This window comes from Bemisia tabaci, chromosome 8, assembly GCF_918797505.1.
Source record: "Bemisia tabaci chromosome 8, PGI_BMITA_v3".
NCBI classification, from domain to species: Eukaryota; Metazoa; Arthropoda; class Insecta; order Hemiptera; family Aleyrodidae; genus Bemisia; species Bemisia tabaci.
In genome coordinates, this window is record NC_092800.1 from 33935945 (window position 1) to 33952953 (window position 17009).

The window sequence follows — 17009 nt, forward strand, 5'->3', positions numbered from 1 at the left end:
ACGTATTAAGAATGACAGGCATCCTTTAAAAGTACAGATCTTTCCTCGCAAAAAGTAAATTTTGTCTCATGGAATTGACGCTCCCCCATGTTTACCAAAACTCTCAACTTCATATAATATGGACCAAAACTCCAGTGCCGAAAAAACGCGTGGACGTAAATTACTGGAAAAAACAGGTGCGCGGACAAAAAATCGTTGACGAAATGTCCTATAACCCCGTATGAACATTCGAATGTTGCCAAATTTATCCCGAAAAACTTTTTTCTTGAAGAAAGTTATGCATAGTTTTCTTTGAAATTTCCAGATATATTAGATTGTATTGCGAACAAAACTATCTAAAAAATTGGTAGACAAATAGTCACAACTTTCTCCCTAAATTCGTATTTTTTCAGAGAAAATTAGGCAACGCCTAAAGGTTTTTTCCTTGGCACGGCAACTTAAGCCTGAGAGCGGACGAAATGCGGAGGCAAGCGGCAACGCTCCGGCTCAAAAGTTATCACGTCGGGAGCCGCGCTGTTAATCTGTTTTGAAAACTTGGGAGCAGCACATAAGTCGGGCGATTGAGCGGCGAGTTATTGAATCACCGCGTTCATCTGTCATTAGAGAGGCCTAATCTCACTTTAATTACTTGTTTCCTCATAGTTTCGATTGTTCGCGGTTCGCCGTTCGTCGAAACCCCTGGTCAGCCACCAATTAATTCAACCCGGAAAGCTCCTCTCTCTTACTGAGAAGGCTCCTCAGTGTCCATGTCTCCGCCAGCGTTTTTAGTTTATTAAATCCACGGCCAGATAATGAATAGTTTGTTCGATATTCGCCGAGGAAGAGGAATGGGTCTATTGCGAAATCGGACTTCATTTTGCGATAAATAAGGGACCTCAATTGGACAGCGTTAAGCAAAAAGGAACCGAGCCACATCAGCTATCGCCAAATGTAATTGGGCACTATAATGGAGATGTTGCATGTGTGAGGAATTTGCGATTTGATTGTTGATTCTGATGTAAAAGTTTGCGAGAAACACGATGGTGCCACTGGTTTTCTCTGAAATCAACTCCCAAGCTCAAAAAAAGCTCTCAAATTGAGGCCAAAATGGAGGGGATATCCCACGCTATCCTGAGAGTCCACCTCCACATCAAGACTCCATCAAACTCTCCATGCAATTAAACTGAGTCGGGTGAGATGAAGAATGGAGATGTTGCATGTGTGAGGAATTTGCGATTTGACAGTTGATTCTCATGTAAAATTTCGCGAGAAACATGATGGTCCCACTGATTTCCTCTGAAATCAACTCCCAAGCTCAAAAAAAGCTCTCAAGTTGAGGTCAAAATTGAAGGGATATCCCACGCTATCCTGAGAGTCCACCTCTACATCAAGACAAACTCTCCATGCAAAGATAGGGAGCGAATACATTAGCAGGGTTGCCGTGTTTTCAGTTTTGGAGTCCCCAAATAAAGTGGCAGCCCTGTCAATGTCCCTATCTTTGCATGGAGAGTTTGTCTTGATGTAGACGTGGACTCTCAGGGTAGGGTGGGATATCCCCTCCATTTTGGCCTCAACTTGAGAGCTTATTTTGAGCTTGGGAGTTAATTTCAGAGAAAACCAGTGGGACTATCGTGTTTCTCGCGAATTTGTATATATAAATCGATGGTAAAATCGCACTCTCTCACACATGCAACATTTCCATTGAACCGCGTTAATAAAAAAGGAACCAAACCACATCATCTATCGCCAAATGTAATTGGGCACTATAATTCTTTACATGAAAATGATTGTGCGGATTGTCGTGCAAACAGTGAAGTTTTTGCACAGTAAGATGCAAATTCTTAAAAATTTTCGAAGGAATACGTACAAACATTCTCTTGTAAAAAAATTAAATTGCCCCGTTAAATTCGGTGCACGACGTTTGCGCACACTTTTCGTACGATAACGTTTGCGCACAAATTCCGAATTTTCATTTGCGCCACAGTTCTTACGATAACGTTTGCGCACCACTGCACCTATGTGGCAACAGCTGCATATAGGAGCCATATTTATACGCACGCATTGTTTAAAACCGAACAGTGGGGCGAGTAAACGAGTGATGAAACTGAAGTGAGTGAGTTTGAGAGTGTGTGTGAGGTGCTTATTTCCACATGAATTAGTAAAAAATAGTTAAATTAATTGAATATAGTATTGGCTATACCATACAGATTTTTGGTTTTACTTCTCGCCGGAAGAAAATTTTGCATCGTCAGAGTCGTCTGAACTGGGAGCAATAGTATTTAGATGGCTGGTGGGTGGTTCATGAAAGTGGAAATACTCTCGCCGGAAGAAAATGCCATCGTCAGTGTCGTCTCTGAACTGGAGCAATAGTTTCTCAGGATGGTGGTGGGTTGTTTCATGAAAGGAAATTTTTCGTCCAGATCGTCTTCATGAAGGAGTCTGAATGGAGCCAATAGTATCTCAGGATGGCTGGTGGGTGGATTCATGAAAGGAAATTTCTTCGTCCAGAATCGTCTTCATTGAGGAGTCATTTTCAGCTCCCGAGTCATTTTTTGAGTCTGATGCTCTTGCCTTCGCATAGTTCACATCACGGATCATTTCAAGGAAACTCCATTATATTCGAGGTCTTTACTTTGAAAAGCACTGTGTCAGGCACAATAACTCATCATTTTCGTTTGTGGAGCCTTGCGTTTATTGAACAACTCGCCATTCCGTACGGAATTTTATTGTTAAAGAAACAAATAGTCTGGGCCTAAAAAAACTTGGTCAGTTGCTTGTACACACTTGGATTGGTGGTAATAAAACTCGCCTTGAAAGTTTACTATTGAAGCCCTCAACCCCATTAGTCGTGTGCACGAATCTTGTGTAAGAGGGCTGGCCCAAGATGAGGGGAACATCTTCGAGTTTATGTAATTTTTTCGATGTAAGAACAAATGCAGAGGGCGCCACTTACATGAGGACGAGTAGCAATGGCCACTGCTCAAATCTGCAGCAGGGACATCATTGGCGGGGCAGACAAGACAAAGAGAGAATAGCTGTAACCATGATGAATCTCTAACTGCTCTCTTTTTCTTTCTGACCCGAGTGAATGCATATCGTTGCACTGGATATTTTCTGATCCGGCCCGCCACCAGCTTTGCCCCAGATGAACTCTGCAGCCCCTAATCGTTTTGCATTAGGGAAAGCTACCTTTAGCGGCTTTGGAGCGGAGGATTCGAAGTCAAGTAGGAGAAGTTTATCGTTCAATTCTTTACCAGTTTGTTTAACACACATTTGTATCAAATAAATCCCACATAGGCTGAGTAAGTTTCTGCCGCTTTTGAGGGGAGGAAGAAAAAACGTGGCAACATGCAAATAAAAGCCACGATGGACCGTGGATTGTATAAGGTTTGTTTGAAATGCCTTGGGAGGCAGTAGTGAAATGATCCGTCTCCAAAATAACATCATCGAAGATCGACAAAAATTGCAGGTTTTCTTTACATGTTACGGCGCAATCTGATGTTTTTTTTATCAACTCTAATAATCTTTTCATCGGAAGAGGTTACCGTAATGGCCATCCCGTCCAAAGCCCCATCAATGTTCTTTGGTACGGGTTTCTTCAATTTTTTTCTAGCGCGGTAACTGGACTGTGAAAGGGGACGGTAGGTCAGAAAATGTTACCTTTTTAGAATCTCAACATCAGGCGTATTCAATTTCAAAATACGATTATTATCAGTAAAACTGTTTAAAACTCGAGCTAAAACACGTTAAAGTTGCACATTAAACAATTTAAAATTCGGGCACTGTGTTGACAGCACCGGTCCGCCAGGTTACTGAGTTACTCCTTTTTTCCCAGACACACCCTACTTCATCCTTTTGTCGTCGGAACCTTCCTTATCACAACACGATAATGCACCTCGCCGACAATACAAAACCCGGGCCCGGTGTTCCGGGTGATTCGCGTTGCGTAGGTGCAGCGTTGCAGAGTGCAAGTGTGCGCAAACGTTATCGGTTAAAACTGCTGCGCAAATGAATAATTACGGAATTTTCGTGCGCAACCGTTATCGGTACGAATGTGTGGGGTTGCGCAAGTGTCGTGCAGCAGTTAATTTGGAAAAAACTGATGAGGCTTGGTTCCTTGCTGCTTAATGCGGTCCAATTTCTCAGTGACGAGGCGTGCTTTGCGATTTATCAATTGATCTGTCATTAAAACCGATGGAAAAGTATCGATAAACAGAATCTTCGCGCAACGCACACATTATTAGGAATGTTGCTCATATACTGTCGTGCTAAGGAAAAACACCGTATGAACATTCCCTTCCCACAGCCCTTTGGAAAATTTCCCGTCAAAATCTCAAGATCTAATTGGTTGACCCAAATCACTCCACTGAAAATTTTGCAGTATATTTTCCTGTGGGCGGTCATAAATCTTGATCGTTTGAAGCAGTGACTCGGCTGATATTCTAAAGTTTTCCTATTTCAACGTCTGACGTCTAAACGCTGTCTCTGTTTCTCGGCTCGCCATGGATCTTCCTAATGAGAAGAAGCTGGGATGCCGATATTAATTAAGTGTATAACATATTATTATCAGCAGTCCCTTGAGATGCCGGCTTCATCTCCATAACAACTGGCTCGGCTGCAATTATTATTCTGCGTAGATACTGGGCCGCCTACTCTCGAGGTTGTCAAATTTCTCCCTTATTTTGCTTCTTTTAATTCGTTGCGCGTGTTGGCGTCTGTTTTTCCGGTGATCTCGATATCATACTTTCGAAACTTGTTCATCAAATCCGTCCTTTTTTAGACAACATAATCTCCACATTATGTACTTTAATCTTTCCTCTTTTTTTCAATTTCTTGAACATTTCCATTGATGTCTCTATTCTAGGATGTTAATGACTATGTGGTGTTAAGGTGTCCGTAAAAAAATGTAGTGACCATCCATCCAACCTCCTTATGAAGCTTCCCTAATTTCTAGCATAGTTCGACAGAGAAAAAACTTATAAAAGGTGAAACTGCAAAAACATGTGTCTCGGTCAGCGACGATGCGGATATTCTGTCACATTATATTTCTTACATGGGAAAAGTATTCGATGTGATTTCTTGAAAACTTGTCTGATTTTTTCTCTCTGCGTGAAAAATATTTCGTAAAAATTTCAAGAGAAAGAGATGGTTTGCTTTCCTTGGATCACAATCAAATTAGAGCGAATATTTGAAAACATCGCAAACGGGATACGTGCTCGTTTTCTAAGTTTTGCCGTCGTCGTAGTGTTAATGAAAACGTCAAATACACATTAGTAAATCTGAACCAAAATCACACTTTTAGGTCCCAAAATGTCTAGATTATACTTCGAAACGCACATTTGCATGCTCCGTGTTCAAAGAACGCCTCTTCTTCGATCGTCAACAATCTTTCGCAGGCAGGACTTGAATGGTTTCAAAGATGTATTTCCCCTCAATCAGCTAGCAAGGCAAAATTAACACCTTAAATTGATTAAAATTCTACGAGAGAAAGATGTGTATTGTCAATTTTTTAGTTTGACTACATTAGATTTTCTTACAACTATTTCTATATGGAACGGAAAAGTGTATACTCAGACTCTGTTAATTTGAGAAAATTTTGCGTTTCAGTATTATAGACATTTGGTCTTTGTAGCTTTCGTGCAATTTTCCTTTAAAAAGTTGACGGACGCAGTTGGGTCTGAATGAAGGCTAGAATACGATAGGATGGGTAAAGGATTCAATCAATCGAATTAATTGTTTTTAAAATATGAAAAATCAAAAGAGCGAGATTATTTTCTAATCCTGAGAGGATATCAGGGCTTAAAAAATACTTGCAAAGATAACTATAACGTGAGTTTCGCATCCAAAAGGTCATACAAATTTCATGATAATAAAAAAATAACTTTTTTCTTTGAAGAATCTTTGTAGAGAAAGAAAATGGCAGGGTTTGATTAATTTTTATCTTTTTTCTCAGAATGTGACAAATTCTCATTACGGCCATACTTCAAAGACTCGATAGGGTCGTTTCATCTATTCTAATATCTGTACTAATATTGTCTCTCGTAGCAATCTATGAAACCATTTCGATCAGAGCCACTGAGTCCATTCAATAAAGAGAGACGATTTATCAAAATCAATCCTTTTTTACGATGAATTTTTGAAAGCAGGTATTTCTCGTTTTATTTAAAAGTGGAAATGAAATACTCATCCTCTCCCACGCTCCTTTTTTTCCATGATATGAATTTTTCACAAGAATGTGAAAACCCGTTCCATATTTCTTCAAATCCGTAAATACCGATGCACGAGTTTAATTGGACGTAATAACGTTGCCTACCAGACATAAGGGCGTAATTGCACTCTGCAATGAACCCTGTCCTCTAAACAATTCAATGCTTTTCCGGGCTCATCTCAATGTGTAGTTACGCCATTATGTCAGTCAAGCGACGATTGAGAGTCATGAAAAATACGCACTCGATTTTTTCCGGAATCTGATTGTCAAATAACTTTCAAATTCTGGACGAAATTTTGCGATGCTACAATTTTGGGATTTCGATTAAAATTTGGAGGTTATCGTGGCAACACGTCTCGCTCCTCTTGCCTTTTTCCTCCCTTGAGTGACTGATCAAAAGACTGAAAATTTATTTCCCTATACACAAATTACTACGTCGAGCCTCTGTAAATAATGCCAGAGCTTTGTACTGGAGCTATGGTTCACTGAGAGCCCTACGTCTAAAGTTTCAATAATTACACCTCATCAATTCGCTTTAACTCGTGCTGTCGTGAAAGTTCGCCAAGTCAATCTAGACGGTAGGAAATCTGCCTCGCAAAGACTACGGCTTAAAATTAAAAGTTTAGTACGTCATTATGCATTGAATAAGATACATATCGATATCCATTCCATTTTGGTAGAACATTTATTATAATGGGCCTCTAGACACTTGCAAGTTAAGAAATAAAACACTACGCAACATGTTATCTCTACAAAATTTTACGAGGAAAACTAATCTCACAACTGGAAGTCTCATACATCAATTACTAAATAAGATTTAAGTGTTTATAATTATCATTGATTAAATAGCAAAAATGCGAATGATGTCATTTGTAGTATCTAACTTCCATTTGGTCTGTGTTAAATCTACTTCTTAGTAAGAGCTGATTTTCGCACTTTTCGTCGCGTGAATCGTTTTTTACAGAACATTTTGTCGTCCCTCTGGCGTAAAGGCGTATCTTAATTTCAACGTGAGCCCTGTTTTGCATATAAAGCCCTGCTTTCCGGGGCCCATGCGACAATCGAGATAGGTCCTTACGTCAAAGGAGCGACGATTTGAAGAGAAAACATGTGATTTTCTCTATTCCAGACTTTGTTCAGTGGCCCATTTATTTTCCGACGGTATTTTGGCTTTTAGTTTCTAATAATTCAATTTAATTGTAAAACTAACCAAAACTCTTTCTTTTTCATCAATTTATTTGTTGCCATAGTTAAGAAATAAGAAGCATGTCGACATTGGAATTATGAAAATACAAATCCCTGTCATGGCACTGTAATTTTTATATCATTATTCTATTTAGAAAGACTACTCAGAAAAGTATTATGCATTGTAAACTGGAGAAATTCGCAAGTCTATGGGAATTTCTCAAAATATTTTCTTTTGAAATACTGGAGAAAAACTAGGCATTTTTGCAGTCACACATTAAAAAAGGTAAAGCAACAATGAATGAATAAAAAATTCATAGGCAGATATGTTCAAGAGGCATTTTGAAGACCTTTCCGTTATAAGCACTGGGCTGGGTCTTCTACCGATATAAAACAATATCTCGAATGATTATTTCTTAGGTACTGAGTCTTTCTAAGACTATTTTCTAAAAGTGACATTACATGGAATGTAGCAGGAGATTTTTTTCTTATTTTTAGTAAAATGAAGCACTGTGATTCTGCTTTAAATATAAATTATTATTATTGACGATTATTATGATTCCAGACGTTTAAATGAAGCGACGACATGTAGGAGCCATTTCAGTCGATAAAAGCAAGATGGAAGCGTAGTTCAAGTTTCCGTAGCTCAGAGCCTTAAATTTTTCCGTGTTTATTTACGATTGTTTTCTCTCGATTCCAGCATAGGTACTTATTATTATTCTTGCAAACTTCCTCGTCTCTCGTAAACCCATGCGCGTAGCTGCATGCAAACTATAAGTGCAGAAAAAGACTCAACTGTAGATATTTGTTTATAAATAAAGGGAAATTAATGGAGTTTTCTCTTCCTCGTTCCTTCGTATCCGGTGGATATTTAACCTCTCCGAGAAAACAATGAAAACTTGCAAAAAAACGTCTATCATTGATTTCGATCGTTTGGTAACGTTCTCAACGAACGAATTGTTCTCAAATAACAAAAAATTGAAGGTTCGACGACGGCAGAGAAGGGTACCACTTGCATTTGAGAATTGCGCGCACAGCTCTCTCTCGAGGGTTGATGTGGACTTACTGTTATTTCATTGCAAATTACGTCGATTTTTTCCTGACCTACGAACAATCCTCATATTCCGCAAGTAGGGCAAATTTTCTTGTTTTAGTGGAACCGCTCGATCATTTTCATTAGATTCGTAAGAATAAGGTCTTGAATGGGAAAAAAGGAGGAGGAAGAAGAAGAAGAGGAATAATGAGCGAGGTGCGGAGGAGAAGCAGCAGAAAAAGGAGAAAAAGTAGAAGATGGAGATGGAGAAGAGGAGAAAAAATGAGGAGAAAGGAAAGAAGGAGGTAAGGATAAGAAGAAACTGAAGAAAAGAAGAAGGCAGGAACGAAGAGTAGGTAAAAAGTTTCAGGAAAAGGAGAGCAAAGAATAAGAATAAGAATAAAATAACGGAAGACGAAGAAAGAGAAGCAGCAGTAGAGGATAAAAGGAAAAAAAGGAAAAATAAGAGGAGTAAATGAAGGAGAAGAGGAAGGAAAATAATAAGAACAAAAAAGGAACAAAATATGGACCGAGTTAAACAGAAAGGAACCAAACATCACATTGGATCTATTGTCCAGACTTTAACAGAAAATCGACAAGAAAAAATACTCTTGATTCATTCGGAATTTTGCTTAAATCAAGAACACAGCCTCTTAATTTGAGCGGATTTCCTTTTGATTTAATCTTAAATCTGATTGAATCAAGAGTACTTTTTCTTGTCAATGTTTTCAAGAGTCTATGGACTCTAGATCCAATGTGTTTTTTTTCCAGTGCAAAACAGAAGAACAAAAAGAAGAGGAAGAAGAAAATTATAAGCGGAACTTGAAGAAGGGAAGGACGAAAAAAGTCCGAAGGTGGCAAAGCTGTCAATTTTGAACTTAGTGCTCTCTTAAGTAACACGGGAATGCATGTATTACCCTCCGGGGCTCCAGACCGAAAACCCGGGATTCTCTGCGGACCCTCCGGCGAAAGGTGTTAAAACGTCCCAGTTGGATGTGTCGTAAAATGCGCGGCGGCGAGGGCGCGAACCGGAAACCGGGAGGAGATGAAACGTTGACGCACGAACGGGAATCAGCGAAACAAGGATTGCCGATTCTCGGCGTTTACGTTTCGCGCCGACGCACAGTGGACTGAGTCGGTAGGAGAGGTCGGACAAAATTTGGAAACTTTAAAAGCTTATACCTCTGCTTATAAAAAAAATTTGAGGTTTTAAAAGTTGTTTCATTGGTTTCCTCGTAAAATTTGCTTCCAGAAACACCCCTTACAGTTTAAAATGTGACGAAATAAACATTAAAATGTGCAGTTTTAGTTAAAAATTTCATGTCCGACCTCTCCAATTGACTCGATCCACTGTGCGACGGGTTCGGGTGGGAATCCCGAGCACTGGCAACGCGGATCCGGGAGGAAGTCAGATGTGCCTGCTTACTCGGCTGCAAAATTAAGGAACCGACTCCACTTCGGGTCCCGGCCTACGCTCATTTCCCCGGAATCGTAAGATTTCCCACCGCGCCGCAGCGCGGCTCTTGTCACCCTTGTAACTTGTAAGCGCCGCCGGGCGTCGCGGGAAACCGGCGGCTGAGAAAACTGAGGGATCCGCAGGTGCATTCCGCCGCTGTGCTGCTAAGAAATAACGACGTGTAAATATTTGGATGTTGTGAAATCTGGCCCTATGAGATAGCCATTTTATACTTGGTGGATTTAATAACAATGTAATGGAGATGTTGGATGTGTGAGGAATTTGCGATTTGACTGTTGATTCTTAAGTAAAAGTTCGCGAGAAACACGATAGTGCCACTGGTTTTCTCTGAAATCAACTCCCAAGCTCATAAAAAGCTCTCAAAGTGAGGCCAAAATGGAGGGGATATCCCACCCTACCCTGAGAATCCACCTCTACATAAAGACAAACTCTCCATGCAAAGATAGGGAGCAAATACATTAGCAGTGATGCCGTGTTTTCAGTTTTGGAGTCCCCAGATAGAGTGGCAACCCTGCCAATGTATTTGCTCCCTATATTTGCATGGAGAGTTTGTTTTGATGTAGAGGTGGACCGATCAGGGTAGGCCGGGATTTTCCATTTTGGCCTCACTTTGAGAGCTTTTCTTGAGCTTGGGAGTTGATTTCAGAGAAAACCAGTGGCACCATCGTGTATCTCGCGAACTTTTACGAAAGAATCAACTGTCAAATCGCAAATCCCTCACACATGCAACATCTCTATTGTGGTTACAGTTTGTATCAAATAAACGCTGCTCCTCTGCCCCTGTTTGTATTCTTTAACACAGGTTATGGGCTCAGCAGTTGGCTACGCGGCTCTTGTCACCCTTGTAACTCGTGAGAGCCGCCGGGTGTCGCGGGAAACCGGGTTATAGGACATTTCGTCAACGATTTTTTGTCCGCGCACCTGTTTTTTCCAGTAATTTACGTCCACGCGTTTTTTCGGCACGGGAGTTTTGGTCCACGAGCCAGTTGAGACCCAAAGTTAATTGGCCCACGTGTAAATACAAACGACCATTGCTCATGACGTTTCTGGATGAAAATGTATAATGTCTTGGAAGAATGAGGGTTTGCTTGTTTTTTTTTTGTTTTGTCTGTTCGGTCCAACGGAGAATAATATATAGTTGAAAGTTTTGGTAAAAATGGGGGAGCGTCAATTCCATGAGACAAAATTCACTAAAACGCTCTACACCTCTTTTGTGTGACAGGACTTAATTATCTTTCAAGATTTTCCTACCTTGTTATACCTGAACCGGATAAACCTCTATATTTGCCTCAGCTAAAGGCTCTTAGATTTTTTCTGTGTACGATAAGTATCTTGATTTATTTTGCGAGGAAAGATCTGTACTTTTAAAGGATGCCTGTCATTCTTAATACGGTCAATTTCGTATAATACTGTGCAACACTTCTGTTGTGAAATAGTTGCTTCAGGCGCCGCCGCACGGCGGGCGGGCGGCCAGCGCGAGAGGCTCACTGGCGCCTACAAACCTAAGTGGATACTTCAAGCATTGTGCAATGCGTGAAGTATCCACTTAGGTTTGTAGGCGCCGGTGAGCCTCTCGCGCTGACAGCACGCCGCTCCGCTCTGTTAGGCTTTAATATTTATACACGCATAATCAGCGTTTTTTAACTCATGATTTTGAAATATTTGCACACTCTGCATTGATTATTCTCATTTAAATTGATGGGGAAAAATATGTATCAATTTGGATGTATCATCAGTCATGGTTATAATATAGTTTGAATCAAATAAACGCTGCTCTTCTGTCCCTTTTTGAATTCCAAAGGTTATGGAACCAGCGTTGGAGTTGTTGGTTCGAGCAGCGTTTATCTGCGTTACATGGTGAAATTGGCATTGAAAAAAAAAAAAAAAAAAAAAAAAAAAAAAAAAATCCATTAAAAATATGTGTGATTGGGTTACTGCCGGGTGGAAGCAGGAGGTATGACCACGGAAAGGGTATCAACGGGAGTTTTTTCAATAAATGAGGGGGTGCAGACTTCCTAAAAAGCTGTAAATAGCACAAAGAGCTGTTAGCGGTCAGATGTCACTCAATTCTAGTAGAAAACGCTGTGAAAGCTGCCTTGTGTATACATATGTGTGCGGCGATGGCACAGTCGAGTCTCTAACTTTATCTAATGGTCCAATTCACGCTGAAAGCAAACGAGAGGAACGACGAGCCACCCCGAAAAAGGGGTGAGAGAGCTCTGTAGAGGGATCGTAAGGGATGAAAAACGAGCGGCAGCAGTTAGATTTCAACAAGATCTATTTCATCCGCAGCGCGACGGTAAAATAAAGTCGCAGCTTACGTTGCACTTTAAACGAGCTATTTATTCCTGGTCGGCAGATTTACCAATGAAATCTTCTTTGCCTTTATAAATCGTATATATTTTTCAAACAATTTGGCAACTGCAGAGTTATTCGAGAACAAGCAGCAAAAAGGGTTTCAAGGAACGGAGTTCTTCAGATCGTGTGGATTACCGCCCCAAAGAAAACCAATGAATATAGTTATCATCCCGGTTGCCATCGTGAAAAGGATTTTGGCTTTCCCTGCCGAGCTGAGGAAAAACGACGTATGAGCCTTCGAACGTTGCCAAGTTCCCCTTGCTAAAATGCAAATTTGGTGAGAAATTTAAGAATATTTATCTACCGATTTTTCGTAGGATTTTATTCACAATTTAACTAATAGACCACTAAACAAGGTACGAATTTAAGGAATCTGATACATGTACCTTAACCAGAATTTCACTTAAAACACGATTTACACAACGAAAATTACTGAGACCAACTCCTAACGAAGATATTAATGTTGGCGCGTATACGTAGTATACCGCCTTTGCGATCGTTTCGACCCCCCCCTCGATACAATAACCGAGTCCCCTAGTTCCTTACCGAAAAGTGACTACCGCGAACTTCTGAGATTTTCCAAAGCGTGTAAAAAGTTTACTAATCCGTCAATAATAATGATTAAAATTTGTTTCTCATTCTGGGGCTCGCTAGTTTATGTGTAATGAATACCAAGAGTCTACGTTTCTTGGTTTTTTTTAAAAAAACCTTAGAATGGGGCGCGCTGATTTAAAATATGCATATATAAGCGGAAGCAAGCGAACTGATTCGAGGATGGCTGACCAGTTCGGCACTCCTTGAATGAGAATTTCACTCACTCCGTTTTGTTCACAACGTTGCTTTGACATATCTCCACAACACTGTTATCCTTTTCAAAAGTTGGTACTCCTTGCTCTGATAGCCGGGGCCACCAGGATAGTGGTAAGTGCAATCTGTGATGAGCCTCGAGACTCATTAGACCATTTGCAAAACGTGGCTCATACAAGAGTCCACTAAGCCCTCTCGTCCCCACGCTCCTGATCACTGCGTCGGCGTCACGAAGAACAATGGGCCTTGGGTCCCAACGCAGCCGATACCCGTACCCCAATTACTCACGCTTCATTAACCATTTCACCGTCACGCTAGGATTCATCCGATTTTCAAAAAAAATTGTTTCGCATGTATTTAGCAATTTTTTCCTTACTCTCCGTTAAAACACAAATAAAAAGAGACCTCATTCATAAAAATCGGCCGAATAGAAGAGAAGTTACAGTAATCGAAATCCGAAGAAATCAACAAAACCTCGACTCCTCGATACGAAAAATAAAATGAAGGGGAAAAAAAGAAAGTATAAATTACAATTAAATATAATTGACCTCAAAATTTGACAAACAATTCATTTATATACCTAACGCTGAAAAAACTGGGAGAAATTACAAAAAATTTGCCTCTTGCAAGGGGCTTCTTTGTAAGAATTTTGACCTGAAGACAACGGTCGAATAACAGCAGTACTCCATACAATACACGGTGTGCCTGAACGAGTTAAACATTTTTCATACGTCCAAATCGAAAAATCTTTATATTTTTAACTACAATGTTTCTTGAATCGTTTAAGCAAAAAAAAAAAAAAAAAAAAAATTCCGTCGAGATTCTGGAACGCAAAGGCGCTTTAAAAGTATTCTGGGGCTATAATAGCTAAATCACCGGTAGTAAATTCGTTATATTATTAAAAAGAAATTGACTCCATAGTTTAATTCCTTAGTTTCTTGAATACGATTATTTTAAGCACTTAAACATTTATACCACCAATTTTAGCCATGGGGTGATTTCCTGAGAGCCGATAATATCACGAATTTCTCATAGAACCCCTCAACAGTGGCTTGCTTTTTTGGCAGCCGATTCGGCCATCGAACCGGAGTTTAAATGGAAGCTGATAATAACCCAAAGCTCTGAGAAAAATTTTGAGATGAGTATAAGAACGGTTTGTTGTAAGTAGCGAGGAGAGGCGGGCAAAGCGGCTAAAATCCTATCTAATTTTTACAGTTTTTCTGTTGAATTAATGTTGCCGCGGGCTTCTGACTGTCCACACATAGTTCTGTTCAGCATATCGATACATAAGTATTTACATTTTACATACGTAGAATCTAATTTTCACGTCGGGGAGTTGACATATTTTGATTTTTTCGATTTTATACGGAAAATTGATGGTTTTTCGGGATTGAAATTATTATTGTTTCATGAAAAATAAATGCACCCAAAATGACTATAGCATATTGATTCTTACACATTTGCACTCACAAAATTGGTTGGTAAATTCAACGAGTGGGTGCATCGACCTGGTATATCAAGTTTCTGCAATTTTTTACGGCAAATCAGTAGATTTTCGGGATGTAGATTGCTTACTTTCAATTCATGAATGAATAAAGCAACGACATGGTTGAACTTCTTTGCATGGAAAGACGTTTAAAATAACAAAATCAAGACGTATTTAATGCAATTGCATTTATATCGAGTCAATTTCTTTTCAATAATATAACGGGATTTTTACTACCGGTGATTTGGGTATTTTAGCCCCAAAATACCTTTAAATCGACTTTATTTTCTAGGAGTTCGACAGAATTTTTCCTTTCTTCGCTTAAATTATTCCGTAGCACTTTTCTTCAAGAATCTGATAAGATGTTGCTTGAGGCAGATCAAAAAACTTAAATTCGATCGAATAGCTTTCTACTTTCACAATACACGGTCTCGTCAAGGTGCGTCTTTGACCTCGCAGTGTTGGATCGTGAATTCTCTTTTTATGCTGTTTGCCTATTTTGAAATCTCTGTAAATGAAAACTAAAGGGGTTGATATGTGCGAGTTAATGACGCGCCTTATCAACACATTGTGTTGGAGTTCACTGCTTGTTTTTATTTCACATTGGCTACGAGGAATTTGAACTGCCCGCTTACAAGGAACTCAAAGCTCTACGTGAGTCAAATCACGCACTTCAACGGTTTCAGCAAACTTCTCAATCGAGCAATGTTCATTTCCAACCATGTGTTGTTCAAACTATCAGCAATTTGTTATAGCTGAGCCAAAGCTTCAAGATTGAGGTTGCCAGATTTTTATATCGCAGAGACTGTCATGATAACGTTTAGCGCGCGATGTGAATCACGTAGAGCATTGAGTTATCACGAGCGGGTGATTCACGCATCAAGAATCATTAAATATCTTCGTAAGGAGTTAATGACGGTAATTTTCGTTGTGCGCATCGTGTTGTACGTGAAATTTCGGTTAGGAGACATGTATCAGAATGCTGAAATTCGTACCTCGTTTAGTGGTCCATTGTCTCAATAAAGCAAGGAAAAATATTCGTTTTATTTTATAGGAAATAGATATTTCGTCAGAGAAAATTTGGCAACATTCGAATGTCTGTACATCACTTTCCTTAAGAAAACAGTTTCAAAGCAAACTAAAACTGCCGTGCTAAGGAGAAACACTGTATTGGCCTTCCGACGCTGCCGAATTTCTTTCGATAAAATACGACTTTACAGAGATATTTGTGAATATTTTTCTTCCAATTGTTCAGATAATTTCGCTCGCAATTTCATCGAAAAGTCCCAAAAATGTCGAGGGAAAATATTCAGAACTTTCCTTGAAAACGGCCATTTAATCGATGGAAATTTGGCAACTCTCGAATGTTCATGCGGCGTTTTTCCTTAGCACTGCAGAAAAGAAATCCACAGAATTTGGCGGTTTGGCGTATCAAAACTACTTTACGGTTTCAAAAGCCCCCGTCTCTCTTTGTGTTTTTTGTTGAATACGTGCTAATTTACAAACCAAACGCAACGAGTTATTCAACCGTGTAAGCGACGGATCTTTAATTATTTTGATGAGTGAACCTCGTTACAAGCTGCTGTTAATGCAAGTCAAGATGGGGCTCTAAACAGGATACCAACTACGTAGATCACTTCAAGCACGAATTCTGAGACAGTTACCTGCTTCTTGGAAACGTTTGGATGAAATTCTTTAGACTGACTTCCCAATCATCGAGCTTTGTAGGTAACCCACATCGTAATTGCTTGAAGATAAGAAAGGCAAATTGCTCAGTGCTTCAGGATAAAATGTTTGGCAGTGCTGTAAGTTTCGGTGTCTCGAGGTAAATTCTTCTCCTTCAAAGCAACTTTAAAGGAATTCACCTCGGAGGATTTTCCCTTCCTTGCGCTAAAGCAGCAGCTTCCTCTATCAGTGGCGTGGCGTGAATTGCGATATATCGATTGCTATGGCATTTAAACCTATGGTAAAGAATCGATTATTAAGGTGTTCGCTGCGAACACCCTGTTTATCGATCCTTTTCCATAGGTTTAAATGACATATCAATCGATAGATCGCAAAGCACGCCACGCCACTGTTCTCTATCATGATACGAGAGCGCACCTAATTTTTGGCTCTGATCCTGACATTAAGAATTCACAATTTGCTCACATATCGAGGACACAAAGTAAAATAAACCTAAATAACTTTCAGATTACCTCCAATTTAAATCGTCTGTCTTAAAGCACGGAAAAAAATGAAATTGCTGATTTAACAATTTTGTAGCTGAAAAAAGTGCCCGACATGTTTCACAGTAGATTTTACAATAAAAAATGCTGATTCAACCACCCCCGTGGTACATTTGAAACATGTCGAACATTGTTTTTAACAATTTAATTGTCAAATCAGGAATCCATTTTGATGAAGGAACTATAGGAACTTTTCGCGGGGAACAGGGATACCTCATCAAAATGGGTCTAGGGACCCTTCTCACTAC

At 39.7% G+C, this 17009-nt stretch overlaps 1 protein-coding gene across 7 annotated transcripts in view; it reads right to left on the reverse strand.

Annotated features, from left to right (window-relative positions):
* LOC109030233 (prolactin-releasing peptide receptor) overlaps positions 1–17009 on the reverse strand; it is a 384812-nt gene that overhangs the window by 210545 nt on the left and 157258 nt on the right. The gene's annotated exons all lie outside the window — the stretch shown is intronic.